Source organism: Mastigoproctus giganteus, chromosome 9, assembly GCF_048544385.1.
Source record: "Mastigoproctus giganteus isolate SK-2022 chromosome 9, ASM4854438v1, whole genome shotgun sequence".
NCBI classification, from domain to species: domain Eukaryota; kingdom Metazoa; phylum Arthropoda; class Arachnida; order Uropygi; family Thelyphonidae; genus Mastigoproctus; species Mastigoproctus giganteus.
Window position 1 is genome coordinate 194,490,543 of NC_143583.1, and position 17,712 is coordinate 194,508,254.

General features: G+C 37.6%; 1 protein-coding gene across 6 annotated transcripts in view; it reads left to right on the forward strand.

Annotated features, from left to right (window-relative positions):
• The window catches only part of LOC150080996 (transcription factor AP-2-epsilon-like), a 392,409-nt gene that overhangs the window by 165,562 nt on the left and 209,135 nt on the right, over positions 1 to 17,712 (forward strand). The window lies entirely within an intron of this gene.

Below are 17,712 nucleotides of genomic sequence, written 5' to 3' on the forward strand. Positions count from 1 at the left end.
TCACTTTATACATATATATTAGCACAATGAAGTAGTTAAGAGTAGTTAAATATATATATAGTTTTGTTTAACAGGAATAATCATTACAATCAAAAATGCGGTAACTGGGACGAAGAAAGGGAAGCTGTTAAAAGAAGTTTTTTATGGGGGGGGGGGTGAAGAGCCGGAATGTTTTAAGTGTAATATTTTGGAAAACAACATTACACAGTTGGAGATAAGTAATGTATTCCCTTGATTAAAAATCGAGAAAGTGAACTGAACCCTTAAATGAAATAATATTTTTTAAAAATAAAACTGCTTGCTATTATTTCCAACAATTATGAAATACAGGTGAGGCATATGTCAGTTTACCGAGAAAAGATGCAATTTGCGAAACAGTAAATTACCAAAAACAGTGAACAATTCATTTAAATGTCATAAATAACATTGTGTAAATAAGATACATTATATAATATCAATAAAGTAACATGAACACAAAATTCACACCATTTATATTGCATAAATTATTTATAGTTTGACTTCTGTTTTGTTAGACATTTTATTTAAGAACTGTTTTCTCATTTGTTTAAACTTTAACCTTCAGTGTCAGCTTTTGCTGCTTTGAAATTAAACAATGTTTAATTTCAAAGAACTCCAAAAACACTGTTTCGATTAACTCCACCACGTTGTGAAAGAACAGAAATTACCCACCTTTCCCCCCGGGAATAGGATTGAAACCACCCAGGCCTCTTGCACACGGCGTTGAAAGAGAGCGATCGCAGCCACTGTGCTAAGGTGAAGGACTGGTGTCTTTTTTGAATTTTTTATATATTATTTGACGATATTTTATGTTAAAAGTTAGAATATTATAATAATAGCAATGTAAGCTTGATTTTAATCTTCTTATATTTACGATTTGGGTGGGAGGTTTAGTCATTTAGGCTGAGTTCACACATGCGACTGTGAAACGTTTCCCCAATACTTAATCCCCCAACCAATAAGATTAAAACTGTGAAAGATCTTTAATTTTATTGGTTGCCTGGGGCAACTAGCACTACCGGATCCGCCTTGGTGCCGCGTGTGTGAGCGCAGGCTTAACCGGCCCTGTGAATAAGTAGTCCCTGTTTGACCCAGACAGTACGATTGGCCGACACCACTTTACGTATTACAAATATCATGGGAAATGGTGATTAACAGTGTTAATAAATTTATTTTTTTCCCTTTTATCTCAATTATGAATTTCAAATGTGAAATAAAAAAAAGCATTATTACAGAATAATTCGTCCATTCATGTTATTTGTAATAATCACAAAAAGTATGAAGTGCTAACGCAACGCGAAGATAGATAGTTCTAGAAACATCTAATGAGTGAATTGTGGCATATTATTTATTGTTCCCCTATAATGCCACCTGATATCTTATTTGAAGAAAAGGGGGATAAAATGACACACGTCCTCAATCCAGAGACATCATTCTCTGTAATATGCATGCATTGTATTTAGGGCAATCTATTGGCAAGTTTAGAAAACTAGGCTGCAATATGAGTATTAAGGTACACGTCTTGCGCCCTCATCTCAACTATTTCCCAAAGAATTTAGGTAAGTAATAGCCATTAAAGTGAAAGGAAGTCAGACTTTTGCTGAGCTGGCCGGGGAGGGGGGACAGTAGATAAGAAAATACATATTTGCGTCCCTCCTCACATAGGTAACTATCCAGTTGACCTTTAAATTTATTCAAACTGTCAGCCTCAACTACCTGTGAAGGCAACCTGTTCCAGCAATTAACGACTCGCTAGCTGAAAGAAAGCTTCTAGAATCTAGTCCAGCACTTCCCAATTTCTTTTGATTCGCGAACCGCTTCTTCACACACCACTCTTTTTAGCGCCAAAATTCCATATAATATATTCTATTTATTATAATTGAAATAATATTTTTATTAATAATGATTATAATTTATTCCATATAATATATGGAATTTTGGAGCGGAAGAAATATTTCTTCCATGAACTATTTCCCTGTTCTTACACGGCACAACCCGGCCAATCAAATCTCTCTATTTTTTCTCCTCGTTCCAAACATTGCCTTCGTTTAATTATTACATTTATACAAATTTATTTGTCAGCTCTTTGAGCTAAGTCTCTCTTGTGTTTTCACTGAGAAAGGTAGGAAAACAAATCACAAAAGCTTTCAACTGCCATTCTTTATGGTTCGTTCCGGTTAAAGGGCACTCATTCCCCTGGGAAACATAAAACTAAAATTATATTTATTACTCATTATGCTACTTATTTTCCACTGTCTAAAGTCTCTTCTTATCCTACAATTTGTCCTAATCATTCTGCCCTTTTCATTTCAAAAGCTTGTTTCCAAAGTTTCCTATGTAGATCTAAGCAGACGCCATTACATTAGTGCGAACCACCGTCTGGGAACGCTGATCTAGTCTAACCCTCTTCCCTTGTAATTTGAAATATGCCCCCGACTTCTGGAATTCTCTATAACAGTGAAAATTCCGCCTTCGTTCATTTTACTAACTCCACCCAGACAGAGCCTTAAACCTCGGTTATGTCACCTCTGAGGTGCCTGGTTACCATGCTCTGCAGCCCACATATACGGAGTCTTTCATCATGTTGTCGCTCCTTTGCCGATCCCACCATTCGAGTCGGCGCCTCCGTAGCCAGGTGGGAAGGAGCAGCTGTGCGTAGCATACGCTTCTTGATTAGACCGGGGTTCGAGCCCGTCACCACCAAATACGGAGGATGCGGAAAGGTCAGTGAATGACCACCGCATATCCAGGGGCAATATGGCCTTAGTTGCTAATGCTCCTAACAAACAAAACAACAACCATTCGAGTTTCCCATCTTTGGACTCTTTAAAGAAACTCAATGTCTTTTTTTCAGATTAGGTCTCCATACTTCAACACAGTATTCCAAATGTGGTCTTACAATTGCCTTAATGCCATGGGAGTATGACTTCCAGGATAATGTTCCATAAATCATCGATAGGGCATCATGGGCTTTCGCGGCTGCCTGTTTACACTGTTCAGAAAACTTCATATCCGCCAGTATGATAACTCCCAGATCCCTTTCTTCCTCTACTCTTTTTTAATTCAACCACACCATGTGTATAATTTATTTTGGAGTTGCTGTTCCCCAAGTGGAAGACCTTGCATTTTCCTGCATTAAAACAAAGCTGCTACTTTTCTGACCCTTCTTGTAGCCTGTTCAATCCTGAAGGAGCCTTGCTTGGTACTGGTCATTAACTACTCTACCAAATTTTACGTCGTCTGCAAATTTTGACACAAGCCTTCTGTCCCATCGTCGATTTCGTTTATGAAAATCAGAAACAACAGTGATCCAAGAATCGATCCTTGGTCCCCCCCCCCCACACTTCTGCCTTTTCCACCAAATCACAACCCACTGTCCTGCAGCCACTCAGCAATCCATCTTAGAATTTTTCCAGTAATTCCAACATGTTCCAGCTTATACACTGGTGTGCAAAACTTAAGGACCAACACTATTTCTAAAGGTTACCACAAAATCTTTACTTAAGGTACTTTTTACTGATAAGAGTATATTCAGTCTCAGCAGCGATTCTGGACGTCAGTAATCTGGCGAGAGGTTGGCACACGGTATCACCTCGCAAACATCACTGGAAGGGATCGATATGGTAGTCGAAGTGCTCTCGTCTGGGGAGGCGTTATCTTGGATGGACATACACAACTCCAGATACTGGAAGGCGGTACTGTAACCGGTGCAAGCTACTGTACTGAGGTAATCCTTCCCCATGTGCGTCTGTTCTGAGGTGCCATTGGCCCCGAGTTCGTGTTTGTGGATGATAACGCCACACCCCATCGCACTGCAGCTGTTGATATGTATACAGTATTTGGAAAGTGAGGACATTGTTCGTATGGATTGGCCTGCCCGTTCCACGATCTACATCCCATTGAACACATGGGACGCTCTGGGGAGACGCCTAGCGGCACGTCCACACCCACCAGAAAATGTTCACCAGCAGAAGGTGGCGCTGACAGAGGAATGGACGACGTTACCGCAAGAATTTATGAACAATATTAAGCTAAGAAAAAAAAAGATGGTTGCAGAAGAGACGTGCGGATTATCAATCATCCAGAGAGTAATCGTCTGCTGGGATAAGCTTCCACCTAGTTTTTTGTGGAAGAACTTATAGGCAATGATTTCGGAAATAAGAAATTTTCAAAATCAAAAAGAAAGTTGTAATCGCCATTTTCTTATACCGCGAAACCCCTACTGCTATTTAAAAAAATAAAAAAAAAAAAGGCTTAAGTTACCTAAAATAGGATAATCAGTAACCAGTTGTTAACTAAGCATTTAGGAAAACTAATACGGTTATATTACCTAAAATGAGTTAAATAAATAACTCTTAAGTATGCCTTGTAAAATTTATTCCCGGAGGCTGTTAGTAAATAACAATTTGACGTTTGCCAGTTATGAGTTTTCCGTCGCATTAAAGGCTTCACTTATTCAACTCTTTGTAAAATTTTATGGCCAATCCATTTGGACCAGGAGCACGGTTGCCCTTCATTGGGTAAACTGCAATAAACTAAATATATTTTATTACTTCAAATTTAGGAAAGGGTGATTTCGGATTTAGCAAAAGGTACGGAGAAAGGGTGGACTTCCTTAAGGAAAGCAAGGCATTTGTAAAATATCGAAGCCTTGGACTATAGTGTACGTAAGACCAACTGCTTTATGTTATCAAAAGACTTCAATATTTTCGTCTGTCATATAAACTCTTTCTGTGGAACGAGTAAAGTTGGTGTAATGAAACCATACTCTCATGCCTTATGGTGGGAAGCAGAGAACAGGGTGTGAGAATCCAGTGTACGAGTACATACATTCATGTAGAAGATTCTTTCGTTTAATAAGTGTTGTCTTCATGGGAGCCATCCAATGAAGGAAATTTGAAGTTAGCACAATAAGAGGGTGAGGTTGAAACAAGTTTTTGAATGACATACCAGAGGGCGAGAGAATTAATGTAGAAAAGATGGTCATTTGCATCACAAAGCATACCCTAGACATTGCACTAGAAATCAGATGCTGGGCAAGGACTTCCAGGCCACCGCATAAAAAAAAAAAAAAAAATATATATATATATATATATGATATGCAAGGTTTCACTGAAATAAGCGCAGTAAATTGGAGGTTTGTGTTCGATGGTCTAAAATCAAAAAAAAAAAAAAAAAAAAAAAATTGTTATAAACATAGGTCCGGAAATGCATATTTAACAACTAGATCTATTCGAAAGTTTCAGTACGTGCTCTTCCATTATCAACTGTTTAGTACTTTTCTTCCACGGTCTACTGGAGAAGGGCGAACAGTACCGATCTTCCTGATGCGAAAATTTAAACGTACAATGATTCTGCATACTACGTTCAAGATATCTTTCCGTGTATAACCTTATACTTTCTGTCTCATTACCACGCACTTTACCGAGAATTAAATGCATACCCCTGAAATGTGTAGTCGTCCATTTTAAGTACAGAATTGCAAATCAACTACTCACTGAAAGGACTGTGTGCACTGGAAATGGACGCCTCCTTACAGCGACTGGTTGTCACATGCTGGTGCACATGATCGACACACTCTCACTATAAACACGACGTCTATGTTTTGTTGCCGAATGGAGAAAGTGATAGTACAGTACTGGTAAAAGGCAAATAGTCATTCACATCTTTACTCTAAACTCCAATTTCCTTAAAACTTGGTCACTAGAATAAGGTACTTTTGAAACGAAATTTTACTCTCCTGTTGTCGAGAAAAATTTCTGTAAATTAACTGTAGTCCGAAGCATTTCCGGACCCATGTTTTCATAACGTTTTATTTTATTTTATTATTTTTTCCCATTTTTTTTAGTCCGTAGAATACATCTTCCACTTTGCTGAACTTATATCAGGGATACCTGTATATTTAGAAAAAATGAGATAATATATTTTATTTATTAGTGTAAGCGACATCCTGCTTTCAAAATCGAGTGCGCACCGCTCGATTTCACATCAAATTCAAACCGAACTTCACTACACTAACAACCCTACTCCAACTTCTTTAAGTTTCTGATTACGCTGATATGTCGTGCAAGGGCAACGACTTCATTAAGTGAATATTGAAGGAATAAATCATGAACCTAATGCTTAAATTATTTCGTGACTCAAAATTCCATCTCCGTTTCTAGTAGTTTGGTGGTCCGAGGACTCAGCGCCTTCCAGTGGTATCGTTTGTACTCTGTGCTACATTTATCCCTCCCTTGCCTTCAAAATAATTAATTTCCGGAATTTTGCTAACGCAATCATGTCCCTACATCTTTGCTTTGTCGTGACCCTCTACAGAGGTCGTAGTAATGAAGAGAGCACCAACGTTAATGGAATGCAAATACTGTAATACTTACGGTGTCGCATATTTTAACCAAGATTGGGTAAAAAAAAAAAAAAAAAAAAAAAAAAAATAGCGCGAGACCCTCGTGTACCAAAGTTTACCCTCGGGTGAATGAACCTTTAACTCCGGTTATTTCATAGTCCGTTTTGGAGTATATACCTACTTCAAAAAACACAACAAAACTAAAAGTGGTCCACTATCTGCCTGAGCAATGATTTCAGACAATCAGTTGCAAACATATTGTCCTCCAGTTGGTTACACATTTGTTACGGGTTTACAAACTGATACGTGTCCTGTATAAAAAATAATAATAAAATAAGGAAAATGAGTATGGATAATAGTTCCACAGTTATACATTCGTGGGTAGATAAGCAACCTTTAAAGGATGGAGTTGTCGGTGAACGTTGTGAGAAACTTTGCAGTTTTTTTAGTCGCACCTTCACTCGCTCAATCCGTGCTACAGATTCTGTTTTTCACTCCTTACCTGCTGAGAAATCCGCTACCACTTTCCTACGATGATTCACCTCCACGACCTTGACATCTATAATACTGTATTTACTTTCGTCAAAGGTCAGCATAAAGGTCATTACTCGAGGGTCGGCCTTCCACTTAGAGACAGCCAACGTCTTAAGGTCGGCCCACAGCTCGAAGGCGGCTATGAGTGGAACACGCTGCTTGATGGACAGCCATGGAAGCCAGCCAACCGCACGAGAGTCACTTCGCGAGCTGCGGAGACAAGTAAACATAGCCACGCCTTTTCAACTGACGAGAAACGGAAAGATAAGAGCAGAGTGATGAGTACACCGCATGACTAGGAGATGTGTGAAGACAGGAAGGATGAGTGGAAAGGGGAGTTTGCGAAAACTTACTTCAGGGGTTTTATGGAGTCCCTTCAAGAGATATTGTTTAAGATGAATGAATTGGACTGTTCTCCTAAGTTCGAAGTGACGACCGCGGATAACCCACATATCTCCTTTCTCTGGTTATCAGTCGTCATCATCATCTGGCCTGGAATGCTACTCGACTTAATCTCATTCACAGTTCGCATTTACTGGGGATGCACACCTCTAATGGAGTTGTGTCCAAAAATGCTATGTCCTACTGGAGTGATAAGAACACCAAATTCGCCAATTCAATAAGACTGGAGGCCACAGTTAGCAGCTTGGTTAGCCATGCGTTTAATCCTTTCCTGTCTACGATAATTTGTGTATAAGGCCGAGGCATTTCATATTTTAGGAGCATTTTAGAAATCGGAATCCGGAAAACTTAGTTTATTTCAGTCAGAACATTCCAGAAAAGCGTACTGGAACCCTCCCCCCCCCCTCAAATTCATATTAATAATCTTTATTTTAAAGTTATTTGTTTTGTTTTTTCGTATGTTCTAAAAGAATTTTATTCATTAATTTTCGTTTCAGTGACTTGAAATTTTTAGCATTTAGACCCGTCTTCGTTCGGAATCAAAAATATGCATAGCATGTGAATATGTAAAAATTGACAATGTCACGAAAACAAACACTGAAATTAAAATACGCTAAAAGTTAAATCTGGCAAAATGTACAAATTTCGCAAAATAAGCTTTCTTCATTCGTTTTGATGTGGAGCATTCAAAAATAGCAAGCAGTAGTAGACTAACCTGCTTTCTTTCCCCTCTCCCAAATAAAAGTATGTCCATTGCAGCAGAGACCTACAGCAGTCCCCCCCCCCTTAACAAGACTAATTCACATTACTATGTAAGGCATAATGTGGAGTCTGTTCATATTTCATCTGTCACGCGAACGTAACATATTATGCATCAGCGCTGTTTTCGCAATGCTGAAATGTGATCCATTTGAAGAGCCACGAATTTCTTTTGAACTTTTCCAATTTTTTAAAATCGATTTTTTAAAAAATTGTTCTTTAAACACTAGCAGAATAGCTTAACGGCGGCTTTGAAGTGCATATTAAATTCGGCAGGTCCGTATTCGGAAAAAAAAACCACACATTATCTCATAATTGAATAACTTGAATTCCAAATACTCGAAAGTAAATTAAACCTAGAAGGATGGTAAACACAATATAAAACCACAAGAAATGTGCGATTTACAGATATCTTCCGGATGTTAAAAGGTATTATCTTAGCATTGCCTTTTAAACCAGTGGTATCCAACCACCAACTAGTGGCACACGCGTCTCTGGAAGTATGCGAGATTCTTCCGGGTGAAGTAGGGGGAGATATGCTGGCATACAAAATCCACTTTAATGGAAAAGTTACCTATACGTTTTGAATACTATATGGTAAGTTTGTTGGTGTAAATCATGCGCTTGGATCAATTCATCGGTATTACGAACAGGCATATCGAAAATGTATTTAGGAAACATACCCCAAATACATATTTTAGATAGCTAAATAACGAAAGTACAATATTCTTCGTGAACTGCCTGGTGTACAAATAAACCAAAAATGTTGAATACCATTGCCCTATAAGATAATTCGATTTCTTTTTTTCTTTTAATAATGTGCGTTCTTTCTTGGAGAAAATAATGAAAAGAGGCCAAAGAAGAAATAATTAATTAGTCCTAAAATTAATCTTTAATTGTTCTTGGGACTTCGTGAATATGAAACTAAATTCAATAAGCAAGTGTCGTAGGAGGGGGATAGTTATATAGTAATCTGACTTTTCTTTTTTTTTTTTTTTAATGTATATATGCAGTCCAATCCAGTGTCCTTACACAAAGAACAATTACTTTCGCTTCCTACAGATCATGGGCACGGGTATTGGGGGGTAGTGCAAAGGGAGGAGATTTGTGTACACTCTACCTCAGTGGTTACAAAACTTTTGTCAATCTCGTCACACTTCGAGTTAAAAGACCCTGTAATCTCCAGATTGTCAACGAACTCAAGTTTTTCCTAGTCTCGCGGCAGCTTGAAGGTTCTCGGCACATCGAGGTGCTGAGACAGACGGTTAGGGCACCGCCCTCTACCCTCTTAATTAATAAAGGCTTTTCGCAGTACCATATTGTTTTTTTTTATGAAAACCCCAAACACGAAAGGTATCAAAACCTATAGTACTTAGTACCATGCATGGGTTGAAGGAGAGGGGGAAGGGGGATGCCGGAAACTTTGCTCTAGAGACTAAACATGGGTTTCAAGCCTCCAATAAGCAAAGCGGTGGTATTTCACCGGTTGATGAAAGTCATCTACCACCTGAATTTTAGGCTGGCAGAAAAGTATAACGTCTTATACTTTACGTACAGTACGGTGTTGTGCGTGGACGTCTCGCTGCCTCTGTAGATTTTCGCATTTTTGACTAACATTTACGCTTTTTCCAGGACTTATTTTGGATTTGTTTTCGTACCGCTATGCAGATTGAGAAGCCTTTGTCGCCGCATCAAATGAAAGTGTGACATAACAGGATAATGGTCATTTTGTATGCCTGGTTATGTTGTTCTCATCTATTTTCGTGATTGTGTGTTAACCTTATCATTGTTTTCATGTTGCATATATGGAAAAAGAAATTTGCTGTGTCGCTGTTATCATTCTTAATACCCGTTTATTTCCACAAATGAACCAAAGAAGGCTAAGTGCCAGGAGGGTGCTATTTATATTCTAGGGTAAGAAGTATGTGTAACCAATACGAGCCTATTTGGGTTACACATACTGCCCATGTAGGCTCGTCCTGAAATTATTATTTTATATATATATATATATATATATATATAGAGTTTATATTAAATACATATTTTCACATTAATTCCTATTAATGAATGCATAGCTACTTTTCATATAAATCATTGGAATGATTATGGGTTTCCCCTAACCTGTGATTTTCTATGGAACTTTAAGATACTTTTTACGAAAGTAAACTCCCGCTGTAGGTGATTGATTACTATATAATCAATCACCTATACAATATCTCGACAATAAGGTGACTTATGCTGATTGATTACTATATAATCGATCGCCAATAAGTTAACTTATTGTCCAGAAAATCAGACTACAGAGTATCCCGGTACATCTGAATACACAGGTTTTACAAATAAAATTACACATCATGGTAAACGCATAAGTTACCTTCTTTTTTGACACAATATTGTGTCAAAAAAGAAGCTGGAGACTAGTCCAAATATAATTTTAATGCTGTCCGACAGGACATGTTCGAACACTACAATACAGCAGTCATCCGATTTCCACACATCACACAATTAAGCCAATATTTTCTTCCTCTTAAGAGATGTCTGTTGCATTGAGCAGCGCTTTCCAGAAAGCCGGGTCAGTAACCAGTTGACAAACAGCCTGAACACGCTATTAAATTAGTCCACGTGTTTATCACATTTCTTGTTATAACGATAAGCAAAAAAAACAGCAATTGACCAGGAATTTTCCACTTTAAAAAATCCCACGGATTCATACAATCATCAATATTGGGCAGAAAGTCCTATGAGGGGGGTCTCACTGAGAGAATGATTAGATTATGTAATATTACGGATTTCGAAGAGATAAACGTCAAACTCACCTTCCACACACACACACACACACACATTCCAATCTCAAAATTACTTAACATTGGAGTCTACTGCGGATGACCAAATTGTCGTCTGTAGGTCATCAGAAGTCACACGTAAAGAATAAAGCACCTGAATACAAGTTTATGATCAATCACTTCTTCCATGTTGAGTTTAAAATTTCTCCAGAAACTTGGAATCTTTTCTCTATCAGTTCAAAAAGATCCTCAAAATTAGTATTAGTAAGGCTAAATGATAAAAGGAAGCCAGCTTTTTTGTGCACCAGACAAAAATTTTTTTTTTTTTTTTTTTTTTTAAGGAGCATTAGCAAGATAACTTCATATCCGACTGCACAATTCCACTACCCTGAGTGTTGTATCACACATTTGGTACGTTACACTGGGATTACTGCTACCCATATGCAATACGTTGCATTTGTCAATGTTAAACTTAAATTGCTATTTCTCAGCCCATCTGCCTTACTTTTCTAGATCCTTTTTCCGTAGCATACCTCATTTCTGTCATTAACCACCCTTCCAACCTTTGTATCATCTGCAAACTTGGACATTAAGCCTGATATGTCTTCATTGATAAATAAAGAAAACAATGGGCCGAACACTGAACCCTGCGGGATCTACTAATAACATTAGTAAACGAAGAGCAATGTCCATTGATTACTACTCTGTCTTCTCCCACCCAACCATCCCTTTATCCATAGCAGTAACTTGCCCTGTAACATGCCACACTGTTTCAATTTGTACAGCAGTCTTTTATGTGCAACACTATCAAAAACTTCCTGAAATCCAAGTACTGTATATGATATCAGAATTATTTTTTGAAACCAGTTTCTTTGTTACCGCATCGTAGTGTCCAATCAAATTGGTCAGACAAGATTTCCGCTTAACAAACACATGCTATGTCTGAAGTATAATTGCAGCCTTGTGTAGATGGTCCTGCATTACTTCTTTTACCAGTGACTCCATTATTTCCCTTGGAACATGAGAAGAATAAAAAATACTGTACTTATAAATTTAACGTCTATCATTTTTTTAATTCGTATTTTCGTGAGTTCCCATTTAAAATGACCAATCTGTATAAACGTTCTGGGCCTTATAATCTTATTCAGATTTAACATTTCAAATTACATCAGGACGTCGGTGGAGAAACTACCATATACCGTGGTAAACTACTGCGGGGGGGAGAGGACTTGGAAGAATCAGGGAGATCTAAATTTTAGTTTGATGTGATGGTTAAATTAGGACACAGGGTTGGGGCAAGGGCGTTCAAGAAAATGCCAAAAGCGCTTTGTAGTTTTTCCTCAGCAGGACATCACAATCCTGTCTAAAAATTTACGTGGTTATGCTACGTCGATCTCTTTGAGGAAGATATGTAAGCACATCTCTTAAATTTAAAATTTGTGGTTTCCCATTTCGTTAGACAGAAAAATTTGCTTAATGTTACATGTGCCTTTCCAACGTTACATTGGAAATGCATTGTGTACCACCTAGCGGTTGATCGAGAAGCTACGGGAATTAATAACTCCCCTCCTCCATTTCCTGATCCGGACTTTGTGTTTCTAAATACTTTTGTTAACTATGTAAAGGAATAAATTTAATATAGGGTAACGATTATTATTTTATTTATTTTTTTTTTTTTGTTGGGAAGTAGTTGTTCGTCATCAGGGAACTGATGGTGTCAAGAAGCTCACTAACACCCATACTTACCGCTAAAATGCTAAAGCGCTATGAGTTGGTAAACAAGGTTCCCGTCACGCTGAAACCAAATTCATAATTTCAAGCAATAAAACGAATTTAGAATGTAATGCAGTGCTTTCCAAATTCTGTTTTTTAACTCATACCAAAAGTAATTGGACACCCTACCGGCAATTGTGCAATAATTTGACACCCCTACCTTTTCTCCAGTTATCTTTAAAGTCGTTAGTATATGCAACGGTATGCAACTTCCTTTGTTTTGAGCCAAAAACATGTAAACAGGACTAGGAGAGTGAAAATGTGCATAACTAGGTACAAACTTAACCACGGCTCTTTGAAATCGACTAGGTCAGCTTTCAGAGAGAAAGAACGTGTCTAGAGATAACCGACCTTCAGTATGAAGAAACAAATATTATTTTGTATTAATCAATAATAGTATTTTAATCGATCAGTTATATCAATATTTGCAGTGAAAGGAAATCTAAGTGAAAGAATGATGGCATGATGCCAAAATTTGACGAAATCCCTTGATACACGATGAGACCGCCACTTTGAAAAAGTTTTCTGCATGCGTTTCATTTCTGATTTTTCAAATCGATTGTATATATTCCCCCCCCCCCCATGGGAAGGCGGACCACTAACAAGAGCTGCGTGAGCCAGGAGTGGCACGCGTGCAGCGGGTTGGCCTCCCCTGGTTAGATTCTAGGATGCATATCAGGCATGTTTAGGGGTGGGGTGATAATTTGACTCTTTTTAAATAGCTAAGGCCAGCATTAAGATAGGTGACTTCATTACCCGGAAACTGCTTAGCCACGGTGACAGTGGATCTGACTCGAAACTTGGGCTCGGACTCCATCAACGGTTCACCTGCAAAAGTTGATCGGCAACGCCTTGGCTGCATTTGTACATTACATTGAATGAAATGGAATCGATTTCAACGAGTGCGGTTGAAATGCAAATACACACTTGACCGGATTAGCGTTTCACTCGCTGTACCTTCACGTTCTTGGAGTTCACTTCATGTAAACAAACATTCTTGAGACATCTTTTTTGTTTATTGAGGCAAAAAAAAAAAAGATGTCTCAAGAATCGGCTAGGAAAACGCATTGGCCCGATATGAAGCGCAGACTTCAGTTCGGCAATTCCGGAACACGGTTGGCAAAAATGGAACCACACAAACTCTCTTGCTAGTTATTATCGGATACGAAAATGACTAGCAATGCTGTCGCTGGCTACAGGCTATGCATATACGTAACGAAAAACAATTGATAAACAGGCAGAGGCACTCGTATAGACGTTGTCTTTTTTTTTTTTTTTTTTTTTTTTGTAATTGTTGGCGCATCGGCTTCTGTGGCCATATTGCACCTCCCAAGGTTTTTGCAGTACTTTGATCCAAGCCCGAGGCGGGCGAACCCGCGACCTTTGGGTTGCTATGTAGGTACTTTACCCACCTGGCTAACACGGTCGGCACCCTGTCTTTGAGTCTACTGTTGCTTTGATAAGGTTAGTCCTACCTCCACGAGAACTCAAGGTCACTGGCATACACAGCCAGAAGTAGAGGGATTAGTGCAGTAAGGTAAAAGAGGGTGAATGCATATACAGTATTATATTTCTTTTATAGACTAAAATCTTAATGAGATTAGAATCGATTATATACATTATTTTGTCATACATTTATATGATCACATTTAGAGTAAACTGAAGATAAAAATACCAAAATCACCCCTTTACTCCTAAAATAGACTACATCTGATAGTGACCTTGTTCATTCTCGTGGGGATATGACTGTACGTGATGAAATACAAAGGGGGGGGGGATAAGTGGATCAATGGATATGACAGAATATGATAATGAAGACATCATTTACATGTACATAGTAACGTAGGGCGCATGGCCAATCCCACGTGTCAGGCAGCTTAATTAAGCGGATTACTAGACAAGTTAATATGACTGAGAAGACTACTCGTTTATCGAAAGCTACCGTATTTTCTTGCAGTTCCCTTTTAGTATTTTAATTGTACTATAGAATTTATTTGATTTCAATTATACAACTTATTTTAAAGTTTTTAAATGTACATTTAAATTTATAGTTTTATATCTATATTTTACGTTGTATACAACTATATTAATAGTTCCACCGATATTACAGGAATTTTGAATAGTGCCATCGATGTATGCAGAACTAATGTATCGTGATTTCGACCTTATAGAGGGTTCTTTCAACGGAAATAATTTTTGTAGGAGGGAAAACAAATATATTTATGAATTCAATAGGTGGTGTTTATTTTGAAATACTGTATATAATCAGCAAATTAAGAACATGCGTTATATCTATTTACAGGCGTTTACATATTATCTAATTCGATTTTTTATAACTTTTTGAAACCACCCCCTCTTCCGTTAAACTTCAACAACAGTTTTTATATCTCCTCCTTTCTATTACTACGCAACAAACTATACTAATTCGTAAAATCATTTTTCTATATTTATTATGGAAAACCTGTGAAATAGTATTCGTACGCCCATCCCTAATGCATCATACACTTTTATCTTAACCACCCTTTCCCCGGCTTTGTGAAGTTCCTTATGATGTGATCTGTTTATTTCACCCACCCAATATTATTTCACCCCTTTTCATTCAGATCCAATATCGTCTCCTCTATGCCCTGTTTTCTTCGGATGTTCATGGACCAGCTGGACGAGTGGTTCGAAGGACTGGTTAACGCGGGTGTGCAGCAGCATAAGCGTTTGTCATTACCATGTTCAAATTGACGTAACTGCTAAATATCAAAGTGATTGATTCACGACAAGGAGATAGCTGCCGCAAATAAACAGTGCGTTAACGTGATCACTTGTCGGAGACCACGAAACTTTTGGAAGTAAATATATATTTAAGGGAATTGAGGGTAGAAAAAGATTTGGTTGCTTGTACTTCAGTAGAATATTGACCAATAAAACTATAGAATTAACGGTACACGGGGCAACAAATAAGATATTTGGAACCCGAGACTCGTGGTCTTCAGTTCAATGTTCGTGCGCTTTTGTAATAAGCACACTGCCTTCTTTCTGTGAAAAGGGTATAGTTGTAAACTCTTCTGATCTACGTGATCCTGCCAGAGTATAAACAGAATATTTATTTATAATAGTGAAATTATAGTAACCTTATAATACCGTGATATATCTGACTAAAAAATGAATAGCAAATGCTTAGAAAACGGTACTCACCTTGTATAAATCTACAATATTTTTTTTTTTATTTTGCACCACCGGTCTTCTCTCTTTTTTCATTTACGTCTTTCAACCTCTTTATGACAACCAAGGATTGGAGATCTGCATTTCTACTTCCTTGAGCTCATTTTAAATTCTGTTTAAAATATTTTCACCCCATTCCCCGCCTTAGTTCTTTTTAATGCTTCTTCCAACCTAAATTTAACCACCATCTATCAAAAAAAAAAAAAAAAAAAAAAATGATTGCAGATTTATACAAGGTGAGTACCGTTTTCTAAGCATTTGCTATTCATTTTTTAGTAATATTTATTTATTTAAAAAAAAAAAACCTTATTTGAATGCGTCCGTCCATCTCTGTAAATCAAATGGCGCTGACTCACAATTTAATAGATGAATCCAGTACTTGTTATGTCCAATCCTTTTCTTTCTCTCAAGCAAGAAAAGGAGAACTACAATTTCTGTTTCAGTGAACATTGCTATCTCGTCGCATCGATAGACAACTCAGCCTGCGATTCCGACATCTATTGTTGAAGGCAATCTAACCGTACCTGTTCAACCGTTAATGAAATCGGGCTCCGAAAGCTGCGTCTGAGCCGTTGATGGAGTCGCCGTCTTGAAGTCTGAAAGTCAGTTGAATAAGTGAATGATTGTCGTTTGTCTGCTATACAGGTGCTGTGTCGGATTATATGCCGAATAGTGCCACAGTTATTCCATCCATGCTATAGGCTACAAATGTTGTGCCACTTGCGGCCAACGCTGTAACCCCCCCCTCCCACCATCTTGTTTATATAGTGATGTCCGCGCTGTCCATTACTGATGCAAAGTACTGTTCTTGTTGTTTGTCTTATTTATTTAGGGTGGTTTTTTTTTTTTTTTTTTTGTATGATGAAAAATCAAGTAGAAGTCATTTGTGATTTTGAAAGATCTGCAAACTGGAAAATCGATTTTTTTTTTTTTTTTTTTTTTATAATAGAAATACCGAAGTGATACGGAAATCGGAACATCCTGCAAACCAAATTGCTGTCTTTCTATAAAAATGTTTTCTGAAGTAAGACAAACGATCAGCAGAAGCTACAGTGAGGCACTTAGAAGTTTCCAAACACTTTGTACTGCAGGTCAATGAATTCTAATCTATAAGTAGGAAATTATAAAGTCACAATGACGCACTTGCTTGTCACTCAAGTTGCCTAAAGAGATTTTTATCGTGTTCTTTGGAATCCTTTAACCTGTAACAAATACCCACTATCATCTTTCCTCTCACACTACACGGATTCAACGTCTGTCTGAACTTGATTAGGCTTTAGGAACCGTGTGTACTGTACAAAATTTTTAATAAACAACACAATCTTCCCACCCTTTCACTTTTATCTCTCTTTTGAACCCACCATAATGAAATTTGTCATTCCCTCTATCGAGATCATACCATGTTTCAGCTATTCGTACAATATCAGTGTTGATTGACCTAACGAGCTCAAATTCACTCATTTTCTTTACAGCCTAGCATTATTGTACAGGCAGGTTTAGTGGTTTTTTTTTTTTTTTTTTGCTATCCTAATAAATCCCTTAGTTATTTACCCATGTACATAAAATGACGAAGAGAAGCATAGGTATCACTGCGCAAGGATTAGCAAAGCGTAAGGGTCCCTTGAAGACTGGGGAGGGGGAAGGTCACGGGCATTTCCGGATATATATATATATTATAAAAATAGAAAGATACCCTTATTGAATAATAATATAGTACTAATATTATATAATAGTAGCGAGCCACTGTACGTTATTCCTTACATTTTCGATAACGGTGGTACTGTGAAAGGTCATTCAGTAAATTACAAAAAAAAAAAAAAAAAAAAAACCCTCCAAAATGGACCTTAAAGAAGTGATTAGCGATTCTGCGAACATAAAGGAAAG